The sequence below is a fragment of the Ranitomeya imitator genome, chromosome 3 (genome assembly GCF_032444005.1).
Source record: "Ranitomeya imitator isolate aRanImi1 chromosome 3, aRanImi1.pri, whole genome shotgun sequence".
NCBI classification, from domain to species: Eukaryota; Metazoa; Chordata; class Amphibia; order Anura; family Dendrobatidae; genus Ranitomeya; species Ranitomeya imitator.
In genome coordinates, this window is record NC_091284.1 from 817,153,419 (window position 1) to 817,173,263 (window position 19,845).

At 43.4% G+C, this 19,845-nt stretch overlaps 1 protein-coding gene and 1 non-coding gene across 2 annotated transcripts in view; both read left to right on the top strand.

Annotated features, from left to right (window-relative positions):
* Window positions 1-19,845, top strand: part of TENM4 (teneurin transmembrane protein 4) — a 1,627,060-nt gene that overhangs the window by 370,681 nt on the left and 1,236,534 nt on the right. The window lies entirely within an intron of this gene.
* Window positions 11,159-11,230, top strand: TRNAP-AGG (transfer RNA proline (anticodon AGG)). The gene has a single exon. It is a non-coding gene; the product is annotated as a tRNA-Pro (tRNA).

Here is a 19,845-nt window from a genome sequence, read left to right on the forward strand (position 1 = left end):
TATGGCTGCATCTTGGATTTAGCTTCAGCAGCTGTTTTCACTGATCGTCTTTCTGGCTCGGCTATATTAGTCTAGCCTTATCCCTCATTCAATTCCAGTTGTCAATTGTTCCTGCCTGGAGTCATTGCTCTTAGGATTTTCCTGACACTCTGACCAGTTCATCAAAGCTAAGTCCTTGCTTGTCCTTTTGCGGTTCTCTTGTTGTGGACTTTGTTGTTCAGCACTTTCTTTGTTTTTGTTCATTTGTCCAGCTTTTCAGTATGGATCTTTTCAGCTAAGCTGGAAGCTCTGGGCAGCAGAGTTTGCCCTCCACACCTTTAGTCAGGTGTGGTGATTTTTGCATTTCTCTGCGGTGGACTTTTTCTAGTTTTTATTACTGACCGCACAGCGTTCTGTCCTGTACTATTTTCTATCTAGCTAGAAGTGGCCTCCTGTGCTAAATCTTGTTTCATACTACGTATGTCATGTCCTTCTCCTCTCACAGTCATTATTTGTGGGGGGCTAATCTATCCTTTGGGGATTTTCTCTGAGGCAAGATAGTTTTCCTGCTTCTATCTTTAGGGGTAGTTAGCTCTTAGGCTGTGACGAGATGCCTAGGCAGAGTTAGGAGCATTCCACGGCTACTTCTAGTGTTGTGTTGAGCTTAGGGACTGCGGTCAGTATAGTTGCCACCTGCTCAGAGCTAGACGCATGTCGCTCCTTAATCACCAGATCATAACACCCTTCCCACAGGTGAAGTGTGTCCCCAGGGCTTCCCAGAGTGTAGTTACATAGTAACATAGTAACATAGTTAGTAAGGCCGAAAAAAGACATTTGTCCATCCAGTTCAGCCGATATTCCATCATAATAAATCCCCAGATCTACGTCCTTCTACAGAACCTAATAATTGTATGATACAATATTGTTCTGCTCCAGGAAGACATCCAGGCCTCTCTTGAACCCCTCGACTGAGTTCGCCATCACCACCTCCTCAGGCAAGCAATTCCAGATTCTCACTGCCCTAACAGTAAAGAATCCTCTTCTATGTTGGTGGAAAAACCTTCTCTCCTCCAGACGCAAAGAATGTCCCCTTGTGCCCGTCACATTCCTTGGTATAAACAGATCCTCAGCGAGATATTTGTATTGTCCCCTTATATACTTATACATGGTTATTAGATCGCCCCTCAGTCGTCTTTTTTCTAGACTAAATAATCCTAATTTCGCTAATCTATCTGGGTATTGTAGTTCTCCCATCCCCTTTATTAATTTTGTTGCCCTCCTTTGTACTCTCTCTAGTTCCATTATATCCTTCCTGAGCACCGGTGCCCAAAACTGGACACAGTACTCCATGTGCGGTCTAACTAGGGATTTGTACAGAGGCAGTATAATGCTCTCATCATGTGTATCCAGACCTCTTTTAATGCACCCCATGATCCTGTTTGCCTTGGCAGCTGCTGCCTGGCACTGGCTGCTCCAGGTAAGTTTATCATTAACTAGGATCCCCAAGTCCTTCTCCCTGTCAGATTTACCCAGTGGTTTCCCGTTCAGTGTGTAATGGTGATATTGATTCCCTCTTCCCATGTGTATAACCTTACATTTATCATTGTTAAACCTCATCTGCCACCTTTCAGCCCAAGTTTCCAACTTATCCAGATCCATCTGTAGCAGAATACTATCTTCTCTTGTATTAACTGCTTTACATAGTTTTGTATCATCTGCAAATATCGATATTTTACTGTGTAAACCTTCTACCAGATCATTAATGAATATGTTGAAGAGAACAGGTCCCAATACTGACCCCTGCGGTACCCCACTGGTCACAGCGACCCAGTTAGAGACTATACCATTTATAACCACCCTCTGCTTTCTATCACTAAGCCAGTTACTAACCCATTTACACACATTTTCCCCCAGACCAAGCATTCTAGTTGGTAGATGGTGAATGCTGTAGGGCGCAGAGAATAACGAGAACACAAGGTTTCAGTCTCTTTACCTTTACTGAAGGCTTCAGCATCCACAGTCCAGGGCACCTGACCACAGGGTAGGCAGAGTCCGGCCGGTCTGAAGGCACATCCAGAATTCAGTAGCCTTCCTACTAGCACCTGGGTGTTGTAGTACCTCCCTGCTGAGCCACTCGGTAAGGTCCTCACAACTGTTGTAGATGTTTCAGATGTTATTCCTTCCTCTTTGTCCCCCAGATGGTGTGGATAGGACAAACCCGTATGACTGATGGCCTGAGGCTTGTTTATAGGGACCCTAGAGATGCCCCGACCCCCACAATTTGCCACCGTGTCTTCTTAGTTATTAAGGTCGGGCAGCCAACTTGGAATTGACTGTCCTGCCGGTCTCTGAAGTAAAGCGTAGAGTCTATTACTCCCTCGGTGTTCCGGCCACCGGCTACGCGCCTCAGAAGGAGGCAGCCTCTCTCCGGGCAGAAGTCCTTCTGGTTTTCTTCTCCTTGTGCTATGACTTCGTGTCTCACTCTCTACAATACAATTCTCTTCGTATCCTTTCTTAGGATGCTGCCGCACGTGGTTTGTGATACCTAGCAGGATGAACTCCTTTAGTGCCATCAGACGTAATATCACACCCCCTGGTGGAAGAATAACATTACTGCAACGACCAGGACTCTGGGGCGCTGCACTAGCGTATCCCCTGGGTTGGAAGGTTGGCTACCGTACTAATGTCCTCTGTAGTGTTGAAAGAGTTGCAGCGTCGGCAATGCACAGATCAAGAGGGAGCGTCCTTTCGTGATACAAAATTCCCCTATACGCTCGCCGCTGTTGGTATCGGCAGGCAGCCTCGACCGATGGTGCTGCCGAGCAGTTGTGTAGCGAGTGAGGGGTGCGGCTAAGCAGTGACAATTCAATCTCATAAAGAAAGAGGGTCGGTTCCCTCGAAACGCGTCGGGATTGGCCCCTACTAGTGTCCGTCTCACGGACAGGTGACGTCACCGCTTAGCCACGCCCCTTACTCGCTACGCAACTGCTCGGCGGCGCCATCGGCCGAGGCTGCCTGCCGATACCAACAGCGGCGAGCGTATAGGGGAATTTTGTACCATGGGAGGACGCTCCCTCTTGATCTGTGCATTGCCGACGCCGCAACCCTTTCAACACTACGGAGGACATTAGTGCGGTAGCCAACCTTCCAACCCAGGGGATACGCTAGCTTTCATCTGTGAGGTAGGATACTAGAGTTCACTCACCTCTTAGTCATAGTCTCTCTTTCCAGCGCGGCATCTTAACTTGGTATTATTGATTTATTATTGTCCGGCATGGGTTTGCACACAATCTGCCTAGGTGCCTGCAGCTATATCTGGGGCTATAGCCCAGCGCCAGTGTGTCTTTCGCATTGTTTGGGAGTTACATTTTTTCAGGAACTTTTCACTAGCACTACCCAATGCTTCTTACTTGGCAAAAGTTTCCCCACCCTGTCCAGAACAATCACTATATGTTACCCACTGAGCCTCGCTCTTGTCATTTTTTTACATTTGAATAAGATCTCCTTAGCCACCTCCATTCCGAATCTTGACACAAAATTAGAAAAAAGAGGTGACAGTGAAGAAATATTGTAAATGGAGGAGTATTGAATCTGATAATAACGGCATTATCAGATTGGCACCATGTGGGTGTCCGTCATCCCACATTATCAGTCAAGGATGACATTGAGTGTTCTGCTATTGTGTGCACATCCAGCCTCTCTCTTGCTTACACTTGGTTAACCCTGACAGCCGCATGCAAAAACCCAGCGGATTGAAGAGCGGCATCTGCAAAATTCATTGCACATTTCAATCATCTAAAGACTAAGATTGCATATTAAAGGTCCTGCTGACATGGAAATGTCAAGTAAATATTCATTGCGTGTCGAACCTGTCAGACAGATTTCCTTAGAGGGGCTTTCTGGGCCTTCAAAAATCAATGGGAATACCAAAAATACAAACTTTTTCATAATATACTCACTGTTGCAAAATCTTTTTACTCCCTGATTCTTCAACAATGGCATAACTTCAAGATGGCTCCAATGCAAATCTCCAACAAGGAACCCAACTATCGTAAGTCTTTAATAGCTTTAGTCTTCTCACATGGGCCAGAAGAACCTTTTTGGCCCACCATAGACTCCAGGGACCCCGATGCAACCAGTATAGTCTTGCTCCTGATTTTCAATGGTTCTCTGACTACATCACATTTCAGTATTTGTGGAGGACCATTAAGGTACCCCAAGATTCAGTGCATGGTTAAAAATCACAACTGGAGTTGGGCAGATCGATTCGCGGGACTCAGGTCCATCAGTCAGATCTTTGGCCGCTGGATGGGAGGCTTCCAAATCTCTTACCATTCAGGATCCCCATGGTGGCTTTTGACGAGACATGGATCCGACGCCACCATCAGTGTGTCACACCGCAATGATGACATCACTCCTGCCCCGCAAATTGGTACGCCCATCCCTAATCATGACAGAAACTTAAAAAAAAAAAAAAACTCTTCTCAAACTTATTTTTCTTATTCAAATTTTAAATTTAAAAGGGTCATCCGCTATAGACATGTTCGTCCAATGGAGACCCCATCCAAGTGAAGAGTGAAGACCTCCATAATTAGATTTCCCCCGGGCTTTGGATAGGTGAAGGTCTCGGCAATTTGCAATTGCCTCATCTACTCTTTTATAGACTTTTATGGGTCACCAATTGATGCAATAATTCCTCTAGCTTGCTGTTATAAGCCTATGGAGTTGGTGATCTAATATAAAAGGGGTCTCCGATTGAGACCATCCGTATTTAAGAGGTTGTCCTCTGCTTTTTACATTAATGACCCATTCTTAACAAAGGTCATCAATGTCTAATCAGCATGGGTCCGACACCCAACACTCCCGCAGATCAGCTGTTATTGGTGTCGGCGGCCACCGGTAGGAAGTACTCACTTGCCGAGCTCCTCTGTCTACTTGTAGTGGTCACTGCAGGGTACTGCACCTCCACCTCCTATTGATTTAAATAGTGGGAGTATGTGTAGTACCCTGCGGCTTCCACTATAAGTAGACAAAGCACTTTGTGTAGTACTTCTTGCCGGTGGCCACCAACACCGATAACTGCTGATCGATGGCGGTTCCAGGTGTCAGATCATGGCCAATCAGACATTGATGACCTATCCTAAAGATAATGGAAAGCCTCTTTAATAAGTGGATCACATGGTGTCCTGATGATGTGATCAGATATAATCTGTGGGTATAATCTGTTTCTAAGTATTTGATTTCCCCACAGTGCCTCCGCAGGAAAAATGAAGTATTACACTGTCTTTCTGGAAAATGCCAGGGCATGTCAGGTCCTCGAGAGTGAGAGATTTAGGACAGATTAATTTGCTCTTACACCCTTTAACATTGGCATAGGTTGTCTATGAAGGGTCTGATTTCCCCACAGTGCCTCCACAGGAAAAATGAAGTATTACACCGTTTTAATTAATTTAGTGGTCTTTCTGGAAAATGCCAAGAGTGAGAGATTTGGGACAGATTAATTTGCTGCCACACCCTTTGACATTGGCATAGATTGTCCATGGAGGGTTTGATTTCCCTACAGTGCCTCCGCAGAAGAAATGAAGTATTACATAGTTTGTAATTAAATTAGTGGTCTTTCTGAAAAATGTCAGGTCATGTCAGGTCCTCAGGGCATGGTTTGCTGCTATGACGCTGGCATAGGCTGCCCACGGAAGGATTCTAGTGGTTTATAAGTACTTAGAGAAAGGTCATGACAATTTCTTAAGATGAAACCATGAATGGAATGAATATATATAAGCTCTCTATGGACGAGCCTATTTTAGGCCTAGCAAGCCCGCACCTTGAGCATTCTCGAAGTGCGAATCCAATGATATGTGGGTCTGTGGATCCCTATAGATTTCATAGTCAACAGCGGCATTCTAATTTGCGGTTTCCCATAGATCTTCCTGTCCTTGGCTTCATCACATTGGGCTTTTGTATGTGATCAGTGATGGGAAAATGAAGGGATGTATGTTGCGTTTGAGCTCCTGTTATGTCAGTCTGCTGTCTTGTGTCTCCGCAGATGTCGAAGCTGGAGGCTTAATGATAGTTTTACTGTCGAGCGAGGACGAAGATGACTTTTTATGTTTGTGTTCTACTTGTCTCTGTGGGATGCAGCGAGCATGGGGGGACCAGTCACAAGGGAGGGTTTTACAAACACGTTCTTTCTGCTCTACATTGTACTTTTCAAGGTGACGCTGTTCTGCACAACCTCTGACTAGGACTACAGGATTTAAGGTGTTAATTAACCAATTAAACATAGCTCCTTCAGGCAAAGGAAAAAAAGAGATCTGTCAACAGCAGCTTGTTGACTACTTCCAGGTAGCAGAATTATTTTTTCCAGTATTAAGCCCCGTCCATATTGCACCTGCAAGAGGTTTTCTGGCCTCCCGTCCTACATCCATAGAAATTTATATTGAGTCGACCCCTCGGCAAACATAACGACTCCTGCTCTACAAGGTTTTGGAGGCGTCTTTGGGAATTTTTGCCTCTTCATCCAGAAGAGCATTTGTGTGGGTCAGACCCTGATGTTGGGGGCCGGGCTCACATCTCTGGTCAAGGTGGGGCTGAGGTCCAGGCTCTGTGCGGCCGCTCATGTTCTCTCCTCCATGTCTGTAAGGACCTTGACAGAATGAAGCATTAGTGCTGCACAAGGTGGCTCTTTTAGTTAAAAACGCCAAGGGGGTGACAGGTTCCCTTTAAGGGTTCAAACTGAATCTCCTTAAAAATGAGCAAATGTCATCTTGATGTATATTACACAGGGGTTAGACAGTTCTGCTGTGACTTTACAGCTCCCGTTATACCTCAGTCCTGTGTCGAGAGATCACTGCACACTGGCTGTAAAAGATTGTTTTAATAAGATACATGCTTAGTGTCATGATCCAGACTGGGTTTTGAGTCCTGTCTTACCCTTTTTCCGGTCTAGTCATGCCAGGGGTTAACTTTCTCAGCCTCAGTCTGGTCTCAGGTTTGCTATTTATCCATGCTGTGTGCTGCAGACCATGTCAGTTATAGCTTCTGCCTACCTCATGAGTAGCTGACTCCGTTTGCCCTGATTTGTCCTGCTGCTTGCTTACTGAACCCGTGTCTGTTTTTCCCTCTTCCCTTTCCAACTCTGTGTTCCCTTTTCGTGTATTGACTCTTTGGTTTTTGACTCGGCTTGGACCCTGACCTGTTGTTTTGTCTCTTGTCCTGGCTGGTACTGACCCATTTGGCTTGTTATTGACTATGTGTTTGCTTATTCCCTTTGTACTGCGCTACAGTCCTATATTAACCTGGATTGTTTTGACTACTCTGCTGCCACCTGGTGGCGATCTCCGCCGCATTGCAGATCAGGACTCCTGTCCGACAGCCAAAGATTAATGACCTGGCAGTGGAACAACCAGCTCTGTTAACCCCTTCATGACCTTGGGATTTTCCGTTTTTCCGTGTTCGTTTTTTGCTCCTCTCCTTCCCAGAGCCATAACTTTTTTACTTTTCCATCAATATGGCCATGTGAGGGCTTGTTTTTTTGCAGGGATGAGTTGTATCTTTGAACGACATCATTGGTTTTAGCATGTCATGTACTAGAAAACGGGAAAAAAATTCCAAGTGCGGTGAAATTGCAAAAAAAGTGCAATCCCACACTTGTTTTTTGTTTGGCTTTTTTACTAGGTTCACTAAATGCTTAAACTGACCTGATATTATGATTCTCCAGGTTATTACAAGTTCATAGACACCAAACGTGTCTAGGTTCTCTTTTATCTAAGTGGTGAAAAAAATTCCAAACTTTGCCCCCCCTCCAAAAAATTGCACCATTTTCCGATACCCGTAGCGTCTCCATTTTTCGTGATCTGGGGTCGGATGAAGGCTTATTTTTTGCATGCCGAACTGGCGTTTTTAATGATACCATTTTGGTTGAGATACATTCTTTTGATCGACCGTTATTGCATTTTAATGCAATGTCGCGGCGACCAAAAAAAGTAATTCTGGCGTTTCTAATTTTTTTTTTGCTATGCCATTTAGTGATCAGGTTAATCCTTTTTTTTTTATTGATAGATCGGGCGATTCTGAACGCGGTGATACCAAATATGTGTAGATTTGAATTTATTTTTTATTGTTTTATTTTGAATGGGGCGAAAGGGGGGTGATTTAAACTTTTATATTCTTTTTTTACTTTTTTTTTTTACTTTTGCCATGCTTCAATAGCCTCCATGGGGGGCTAGAAGCAGGCACAACTTGATCGGCTCAGCTACATGGGCGCGATCATCAGATCGCTCCTATGTAGCTGAATTCCTGCATTGCTATGAGCGCCGACTACAGGGTGGCGCTCCCAGCAATCCAGCATCAGCAACCATAGAGGTCTCAAGGATCTCTATGGTTACTATGCAGAAGCATCGCTGACCCCCGATCATGTGACGGGGGTTGGCGATGCGCTCATTTCCTGCCCTATGGCCGGAAGCGCCGGTTAAATGCCGCTGTCAGGGTTTGACAGCGGCATTTAATTAGTTAATAGCGGCGGGTGGATCGCGATTCCACCCGTCGCTATTGTGGGCACATGTCAGCTGTTCAAAACAGCTGACATGTCCCTGCTTTGATGCGGGCTCACCGCCGGAACCCGCATCAAAACGGGGGTTCTGACCTCAGACGTACTATCCCGTCCGAGGTCAGAAAGGGGTTAATAATGCTTTCGAAATACTAAATAGAGATGTATAAGATATGACAGATCTGTCAACAGCAGCTTGCTGACAGCTTCCAGGTAGCATGACAGGGTTTTTTTTCACACAGCAAGGAGTAAAACTGAATTGGGAATGAAGTAAAACAGTAAAACATCAAAACTTTGCACACAAATATCATGATGTCAAACAATATTTTTACAGGTCAGGACGTATGAATATTCACGATCTGGAGCCTTTTTTATACATGTTTGACTCTGAAAAATTATGTTATGGATGTACTAAATAAAAGGCATATAAAAATGACAGATCTGTCAACAGCAATCTGCTGACAATTTCCAGGCTGCAGAGCATTTTTTTTTCTGCATTGCAAAGTGCAAAAAATGTATTTTTAAATACCGTATGTGAAAATAGAAAAAGTGTCAAAGCAACATTGCAAAGATTCTGGACAGCTCTTCTCCGGCTTTACTGATTCTGTTGTACCACAGTTCTTTGTGGGGAGATATGAGGGCTGTAGAACATGGATTACGTGAATATTTTTGCTTTGCACTCGTGTATTTTTGTGACTTTGAAGTACTAAATAAAGGCGTATAAAAAGTAAAGATCTGTGAACAGCAGCATGTTGACGGCTTCCAGCCGTGAAGTTGTAAATAAAGGCGTAGAAAAATGAGAGGATCTGTCAACAGCAGCTTACTGACAGCTTCTAATTAAGTCCTATCGATCCCATCCCATTTTCAGAATTCAGGTGCATTTTTTGACTTTGCAGGTTCTCACTCTCATGGGGAAAGAAAACAGTCTAAAATGGGACCTTTCTCTCCACGGGCCCCGGGAGCAAATGTGTTTTTCTGTTTCCTGTAGTAATGTTCCTCTGAATTATTTTCCAATTTCCAAGTTCCAAATGGTTCATTAGAGAATTAAATAAGAAAGAAAACTTAACTAACGAAACGTAGCGCACAAGCTCCGAGTTCATTATGCGGCGCTTCAGTCTTTCCTTTTCACGTTCGCTTCCAAAAAGTTCATATTTTAGCTAAAGTGCCGCGCTAATGATCTCATCTGATTATTCCCTCCGGAGCTGAAGATTTCATTAGAGCCTGAACTGCAGAATTTCTGTATAAAGGTATACATATATATATATATATATATATATATATATATATATATATATATATATATATATAGACACCATACATGTATCTCCAGAGAAGACATCCAGTTGGCCTCCTACATCTACCGCGTATAATACTGCTATGCTCCTATGGAGCACAGAGGTATTAAAGGCTTAAAGGGTGTAAAAAGGCTAATGGCCGTGTAGTCAATGTGTCACAGAGATGGCTGCGCTCTGTGTAACCCGGAGTATTTTCTTTAGTGCATGTAAACACGAGTAGGTTCGTTTGGTGCACCTGGGACCGGGTTGCGGGTATCTGTGAGAGATGGGCGGGTCTGGTTAACCATATACCTCACCTATGGATGTGGTTAACAGCCTATATAATAGAGGCGGTTATTTAGCACATGGTCTGTGTCTTGGGAGGGAGAAGCCTACAAGGGGTATTCTCAAATTTGGAAGTTATTCCCTGTCAATGGGATAGGGGATAGCTTCCCAAACACTGGGGATCCAACCGTTGGGACACCCTCCGATCCCGACAATCAGGGCTTTGAAGCTCAATCATGCGCACCACCACTCCATTCAACGTCAACAACAGATTACCGAGCGCAATCCAATCACTTGTAGTTCTCTAGATCAGGGGTCCCCAACTCCAGTCCTCAAGGCCCACCAACAGGTCATGTTTTCAGGATTTCCTTTGCATTGCACAGGTGATGCAATTATTACCTGGGCAAGACTAAGGAAATCCTGAAAACATGACATGTTGGTGGGCCTTGAGGACTGGAGTTGGGGACCCCTGATCTAGATCACTGAGGGTCTCAGTGGTCGGACCCCCAGTGATTGAGAAATTATCCCTTTTCCATTGGATAGGGTATAACTTCTACACTTGAAAAATACCCCTTTAATTAAAAAATCATCTTTTGGACTTGGTATGTTTTTATTATTTGGCCTCTGACAGCGGCATATAACACGCGCTTCCGACAACCGCGCCGGAAATCCCACCCATTGACGCCCGTGTCACATGACCGCGGGTCACCAATGGGTTGGCATGACAACCAGAGATCTCCAGTAGACCTCTATGGTTGTCACTGCTGGATTGCTATGAGCGCCGCCCGGTGAGTAATTCTTCTACATTCAGGTATGTAGCAGAGCCGATCGGGTTGTTGCAGCTTCTAGTCTTCTATGAAGACTATTGAAGCATGCCAAAAGTGGGAAAAAAAAATAGTTTTTAAAAATATTTAAAAAATGAAAAAAATATAAAAGTTCCAAATTCCCCCCTCTTTCGCCCCATTCAAAATAAAACAATAAAAAAGTCAAAGCTACACATATTTGGTATCGCCGCGTTCAGAATCGCCCGATCTATCAATATATAAAAAGAATTAACCCAATTACACAAGAAGGTGGCTCGTTGGTCTAGGGGTATGATTCTCGCTTAGGGTGCGAGAGGTCCCGGGTTCAAATCCCGGACGAGCCCAATTATTTTTTGGGCACCGGTGCTCAGGAAGGATATAATGGAACTAGAGAGAGTACAAAGGAGGGCAACAAAATTAATAAAGGGGATGGGAGAACTACAATACCCAGATAGATTAGCGAAATTAGGATTATTTAGTCTAGAAAAAAGACGACTGAGGGGCGATCTAATAACCATGTATAAGTATATAAGGGGACAATACAAATATCTCGCTGAGGATCTGTTTATACCAAGGAAGGTGACGGGCACAAGGGGGCATTCTTTGCGTCTGGAGGAGAGAAGGTTTTTCCACCAACATAGAAGAGGATTCTTTACTGTTAGGGCAGTGAGAATCTGGAATTGCTTGCCTGAGGAGGTGGTGATGGCGAACTCAGTCGAGGGGTTCAAGAGAGGCCTGGATGTCTTCCTGGAGCAGAACAATATTGTATCATACAATTATTAGGTTCTGTAGAAGGACGTAGATCTGGGGATTTATTATGATGGAATATAGGCTGAACTGGATGGACAAATGTCTTTTTTCGGCCTTACTAACTATGTTACTATGTTACTATGTTACTAAACGGCATAACGATAAAAAAAAAGTAAAAACGCCAGAATTACGTCTTTTTGGTCACCGCAACATTGCAGTAAAGTGCAATAACGGGCGATCAAAAGAACCTATCTGCAGCAAAATGGTATTAAATGATTAATAAATATTACAGTTATTAGGTCAGTTTTAGCATTTAGTGAACATGGTAAAAAAAAAAAAAAACAACTGTGGGATTGCACTTTTTTTGAAATTTCACCGCACTTGGAATTTTTTTCCCGTTTTCCAGTACACAATATGGTAAAACCAATGGTGTCGCTCAAAAGTACGACTTGTCCTGCAAAAAACAAGACCTCACATGGCCGTATTGACTGAAAAAGAAAAAAACAATAATATGGCTCTGGGAAGAAAAAGAGCGAAAAACGAAAACGCAAAAAATGAAAATACCTCCGGGCTACCAAATAAGCAACCTCAAAGAAGACCCTTTAATATAAATACCGAACTGTACCCCCCTTTCTACAGACCCCATACAACCCCTTAATATAGATGCTAAACTGAACCCCCCCTTTCTACAGACCCCATACAACCCTTTAATATAGATACTAAACTGTACCCCCTTTCTACAGACCCCATACCACCCCTTAATATATATACCAAACTGGACCCCCTTTCTACAGACCCGATACGACCCCTTAATATAGATTCTTAACTGTACCCCCTTTCTACAGACCCCATACCACCCCTTAATATATATACCAAACTGGACCCCCTTTCTACAGACCCCATACGACCCCTCAATATAGATTCTTAACTGTACCCCCTTTCTACAGACCCCATACGACCCCTTAATATAGATACTAAACTGTACCCCCTTTCTACAGACCCAATACGACCCCTTAATATAGATACTAAACTGTACCCCCCCTTCTACAGACCCCATACAACCCCTCAATATAGATTCTTAACTGTACCCCCTTTCTACAGACCCCATACGACCCCTTAATATAGATACTAAACTGTACCCCCTTTCTACAGACCCCATACGACCCCTTAATATAGATACTAAACTGTACCCCCCCTTTCTACAGACCCCATACAACCCTTTAATATAGATACTAAACTGTACCCCCTTTCTACAGACCCCATACGACCCCTTAATATAGATACTAAACTGTACCCCCTTTCTACAGACCCCATACGACCCCTCAATATAGATACTAAACTGTACCCCCTTTCTACAGACCCGATACGACCCCTTAATATAGATACCAAACTGTACCCCCCATTCTACAGACCCCATACGACCCCTTAATATAGATACCAAACTGTACCCCCCATTCTACAGACCCCATACGACCCCTTAATTTAGATACCAAACTGTACCCCCCATTCTACAGACCCCATACCAGACATCCTAGGCCCCATATGGATTCTTTCCCTGCCCCATTCTTACCCTGCTCATCACTCTTGGACAGCGGCTTTACTTTGGGAGTAAGGACTATTACAGGACTCCAGAAGACCCCACTATTTCTAGGAGTGGCTGATATAATACATTAGGCCGGCCTCACACTACCGAGTTTTACGGACGTATGAGAGGTGCAGAAAATACGGATTGTATACGGTACAATGCTTCTCTATGCCTCTGCTCCTATCTGCCGTATTTTACTGATCCGTATTATACGGCTTTCTACGGCCGTAGAAAATTGCAGCATGCTGCGTTTGTCACCGTACTGCGCAAAAAATACGCCAATGAAAGTCTATGGGGGCGAGAAAAATACAGATTACACACGGACCAGCAGTGTGACTTGCGAGAAATACGCAGCGCTGTTAGAGAGAAAAGCCGGCAATTCATTGCGGTGTACAGTAAAATCACACTGACAGCTTACAATAGAATAGGTAGAATAAATGTGTACACATAGAATATATATATATATATATATATATCATTGAGACACATATATGTATATATATTTATATTTAACTAGATTGTGGCCCGATTCTAACGCATCGGGTATTCTAGGATATGCAAGTCCCTGTAATATATGGACAATGATGATTCCAGAATTCGCGGCAGACTGTGCCCGTTGCTGATTGGTTGAGGCAACCTTTATGACATCATCGTCGCCATGGCAACCATTATGACATCATCGTCGCTGGCGGCCTCGACCAATCAGAGACGCGGGATTTCTACGTCCTTTATGACATCATCGTCGCTGTGCCCGTTGCTGATTGGTCGAGGCCTGGCGGCCTCGACCAATCAGAGACGCGGGATTTCTACGTCGATGCTGTGCCGGTCTCTGATTGGTCGAGGCCTGGCGGCCTCGACCAATCAGAGAGCCGGGATTTCCAGGACAGACAGACAGACAGACAGAACGACAGACAGACAGAAAGACAGACAGACAGACCGACAGACGGAAAAACCCTTAGACAATTATATATATAGATGCAGCGCTAGATAGCTTTAAAGCCGGTAATTCAATTGCCGCTTTTGCTATCTCCTTCTCAAACCCGACATGATATGAGACATGGTTTATATACAGTAAACCATCTCATATCCCTTTTTTTTTTGCATAATCCACACTACTAATGTTAGTAGTGTGTATATGCAAAATTTGGGCGCGCTAGCTATTAAATTAAAGGGTTAAATCGCGGAAGAAATTGGCGTGGGTTCCTGCACAATTTTCTCCGCCAGAGTGGAACTTTTCAGAATATTTTCCCACGCTCGAGTTCATATGAGGACATTCAGCAGGGGGCGCATCACCGCGACTGAAGGTAGCTACAGGTCATTGACCTACATTCCATTCATTCCCCGGGGTTTTACAGGCAGGAGCACAGCTGCATTAGCAGAGCTTCTGCTTGTAAAATTAGTTAACCCCTTCAGATGGATTAACATCGTGGGATGTGACAGAACGACGGAAGGTATGGGATATTGTTGTTTTTTTATTTTACCTTTTTTACAGAACGAGGGTCTTCAGGCGGATTACCAGTATAATAAAATATTACAAAAACCTGTGTATTTATTTCATTAAAATACTTTGTAATAATGTGTGTGTGTGTGTGTGTGTTTTTTAACCATTTCATACTATTGGATTAATAATGCATAGGTGTCATAATTGACGCCTCTCCATTATTAATCTGGCTTAATGTCACCTTACAATAGCAAGGTGACATTAACCCTTCATTACCCCATATCCCACCGCTACACGGGAATGGGAAGAGAGAGGCCAAGTGCCAGAATAGGCGCATCTTCCAGATGTGCCTTTTCTGGGGTGGCTGGGGGCAGGTGTTTTTAGCCAGGGGGGGGGCAATAACCGTGGACCCTCTCCAGGCTATTAATATCTGCCCTCAGTCACTGGCTTTCCCACTCTGGCGGAGAAAATTGCACGGGAGCACACGCCAATTTTTTCCGCGATTTAACCCTTTAATTTAATAGCTAGAGTTAACATTAGTAGTGTGGAATATGCAAAAAAAAAGGGGATATGAGATGGTTTACTGTATGTAAACCATGTATCATATCATGTCGGGTTTAGGAAGGAGAAAGCAAAAGCCGGTAATTGAATTACCGCCTTTTAAGCTATCTAGCGCTGTATGATATATTAATATATATATATGTGTGTGTCTCACTGACATATATATATATATATATATATATATATATATATAAACAGTATTTATGTTTTTACGATTATTTGCGCCCATGGATCCATTGTATGTCGGTTTTGCAAGCCTGCGAGAAAATCTCGCAGTACAGATGCCATACGGATTACATACGGAGGATTCCATGCGCAAAATACGCTGACACACCCTGCCTACGGATGACATACGGACCACCATTTTTTGAATTTTGTGGCGTATTACGGCTGTAAAATACGGACCGTATTTTTATATGCTGAGTGTGAGGCCGGCCTAAAGGCGCCGTGGAGTCACAGATGGCAGCAGCGGTATGTGTTCCCGCCAGATGAGACGCAGCCAGAGCCATAATGTAGTTGGTTCTGATTTCCAATCCATCGGTGGCTTTTCTTCTGCGTCCCCACCGGTGGCGGCTCGGTTTTGATTACGCCAGCTATGAACTGATATAAAGATGCAATCATGGTCGTATCAAACGAGGAATCATAACTAATTAATATTGAGATCTGATAAGCTGACAGACGCCGCACTAGCGTTGGATCTGACGACAAGTTTTCTGATCTTTGTGAATGGGAATTTATCCAAGTCTCTCAGGAAGCTTCCAGGAGCCCGGACTTCACTTGTCGCGTTCCCTTTAAAGCTCAGTCAATGAGATAACGCAGCTTTAATTTGGAAACTGACAATAAAAAAAAAAAAAAAAAAGTGTCTCGTTGTATAAACCACCCGAGGGGGTTATTTAACCTATCGAGCTACGTGTTGACTGTTTCATAGAAGCGGTTGTTTTTTTTTTTTTTTAAGATCCTTAGTGTTAATTTAACTAATTAAAGGGGAATTCCATCTCCAAAATTATTACCGTTTTTTTTTTTTTTTTTGCTGAGTGTAAGAATTTACATATGCCATGTGGCGGCCACTTCTGGAGAAATATAGTATTGCATGTGTATTATTCAAATAAACGACTGAGCAGATAAAACGTTGACAGGCCCAATCCCCCGAAATCGGATGACTTCTTTGGAAATTTTTCTTTAAAGGGGTATATCAACCCAACTCGTTTATCACCTGTCCCTTTTAATAGGTACAAAATATTTGATTAACGAGCAGTCTGAATGTTGAGATCTCTGTCGATCACTAGAAGATCCTTAGCTAGGAAGAGGAGTTCTGCACCTCTTATGGCCTGTCCAGTCCATGGGTGATAAATACTTGCAGATCCAATAAACTTTCATACCCAGACATGCATGTATGATCTGTAGTGCATCCTTCAGGGCACATAGACTGTCAGTGCTCTCGACAGCACAAGTCCTGTTTACGCAAAGTGATGAGCTGCCGAGAACAACGATCTTTTGCCCATCTTTTCTTTTTTTCTCATAATTCCAAGGAAAGCTCCTCCATGATAATCTTTCAGTGTAAACGCATAATAAGTCTATAAATTGACTCAGAGGAGATGTCTTACACCTTAGCTATTATTTCTCAAGGTTTTAAAGGTAACCTAAAAGATGTCTTACAATTTATCTGTTATTTCCATAGGCCTCAAAGGCAATCTGTCTGTAAAATCAACCCCTCAAATCACATAGATGGACATGCAGGTCTTTGAAATATAAATCAATCAACGCCTTTATATCTTCTATCTGTTGCTGCATTTTCCAAGTAATTAGAATTTTCATTCATATGCAAATGAGGTGTTAAGTGCTTTAGGTGTGACAGAGCACCTAGGAAATCTCTACATCCCCAGGTGATTTTTTTTTTTTTAGCACCAGCCTCATTAGTTAGAATGATAGCATACTGGCAATGTGATGTGAGGTGCCAAAAAAGGAAATTAGACAGGAGGTAAAAGCTTGGGAAGTGCTCTGTATTAAAACACTGATTTATCAATAATGCAGCAACAAATAGAAGATATAAAGGTTTCGGAGGATCTACATTTCAACCTGCATATGTGGTTTGGGGTTGTTGATCTCACGGACAGATTATCTTTGGGATGTCCATCAGGTTTACTTTAAAATGGACCAATATAGATTTAAAAAAAAAAAAAAATAGGCTTTAAAAATAAACCCCCATTGTTCCTCAATAGCACTACACCTGTCCCCACAGGGCTTCTTGCTTCCTTTGACTGCTGCAGCCAATCCATCTGAGCCAGAAAAGAGAGATAGGAAAATGAAATGCTAGGTGAAATCCCAAGAAACAATGAAAACCCTATATTAAGGGTCACCAATCTAACCCAAGAAGAGGTGCGAAACCGGCTAAATAAGATTAAAATAGATAAATCTCCGGGTCCGGATGGCATACACCCACGAGTACTAAGAGAACTAAGTAATGTAATAGATAAACCATTATTTCTTATTTTTAGGGACTCTATAGCGACGGGGTCTGTTCCGCAGGACTGGCGCATAGCAAATGTGGTGCCAATATTCAAAAAGGGCTCTAAAAGTGAACCTGGAAATTATAGGCCAGTAAGTCTAACCTCTATTGTTGGTAAAATATTTGAAGGGTTTCTGAGGGATGTTATTCTGGATTATCTCAATGAGAATAACTGTTTAACTCCATATCAGCATGGGTTTATGAGAAATTGCTCCTGTCAAACCAATCTAATCAGTTTTTATGAAGAGGTAAGCTATAGGCTGGACCACGGTGAGTCATTGGACGTGGTATATCTCGATTTTTCCAAAGCGTTTGATACCGTGCCGCACAAGAGGTTGGTACACAAAATGAGAATGCTTGGTCTGGGGGAAAATGTGTGTAAATGGGTTAGTAACTGGCTTAGTGATAGAAAGCAGAGGGTGGTTATAAATGGTATAGTCTCTAACTGGGTCGCTGTGACCAGTGGGGTACCGCAGGGGTCGGTATTGGGACCTGTTCTCTTCAACATATTCATTAATGATCTGGTAGAAGGTTTACACAGTAAAATATCGATATTTGCAGATGATACAAAACTATGTAAAGCAGTTAATACAAGAGAAGATAGTATTCTGCTACAGATGGATCTGGATAAGTTGGAAACTTGGGCTGAAAGGTGGCAGATGAGGTTTAACAATGATAAATGTAAGGTTATACACATGGGAAGAGGGAATCAATATCACCATTACACACTGAATGGGAAACCACTGGGTAAATCTGACAGGGAGAAGGACTTGGGGATCCTAGTTAATGATAAACTTACCTGGAGCAGCCAGTGCCAGGCAGCAGCTGCCAAGGCAAACAGGATCATGGGGTGCATTAAAAGAGGTCTGGATACACATGATGAGAGCATTATACTGCCTCTGTACAAATCCCTAGTTAGACCGCACATGGAGTACTGTGTCCAGTTTTGGGCACCGGTGCTCAGGAAGGATATAATGGAACTAGAGAGAGTACAAAGGAGGGCAACAAAATTAATAAAGGGGATGGGAGAACTACAATACCCAGATAGATTAGCGAAATTAGGATTATTTAGTCTAGAAAAAAGACGACTGAGGGGCGATCTAATAACCATGTATAAGTATATAAGGGGACAATACAAATATCTCGCTGAGGATCTGTTTATACCAAGGAAGGTGACGGGCACAAGGGGGCATTCTTTGCGTCTGGAGGAGAGAAGGTTTTTCCACCAACATAGAAGAGGATTCTTTACTGTTAGGGCAGTGAGAATCTGGAATTGCTTGCCTGAGGAGGTGGTGATGGCGAACTCAGTCGAGGGGTTCAAGAGAGGCCTGGATGTCTTCCTGGAGCAGAACAATATTGTATCATACAATTATTAGGTTCTGTAGAAGGACCTAGATCTGGGTATTTATTATGATGGAATATAGGCTGAACTGGATGGACAAATGTCTTTTTTCGGCCTTACTAACTATGTTACTATGTTACTATGTTATGTCTCTTCTGGCTCAGAAGAAACATCACCACTGCAGCCAGTCAGTGGCTCCTAATTGGCTACAATGGCCACTTGCTATCCTTACTGGAAGAAGAAGCAAAGGAACCAACAGGGATACCATGTTACCTCCGCGCTGACTGCACATTACAGCTGCAGCCAGTCACTTAGCTCTTTCTAGCCGCTTAGAAAGAGAATCACAGCTGCAGCTAATCAATGGCTGCTAATCGGCTGCTGTGATCTCATGATGCCACTCACCCGCTTCCTTGTCCTTGTCCTCGCTTACTTGTCTGGTAAGGATGTCACATGACTGCTGCAGCCAATTAGCAGTCACTAATTTCAATCCTTCTTATCTAGAACACATGGTCTTTCACGGTCTCTTCCAGCATAGAAGGTAAGCCACAAATGCAGCCACTTGTCTTTTCAGACTCAGACAGTTTGTCACCACTGCAGCCAATCAGTGGCTTTTAATTGGCTGCAGAGATCACATGATGTCCCAACTTGAAGCGGGAGTGATGAGATCTGTGCGGACCTGGGCAGCGGAGCGGGGTAACGGCTGGGGGGAGTTTCTTTTTTGCGGTCAACTGCAAAGAGTTGGTCTGCATGTGGAGGGGTTGGAAGAGACAGTCT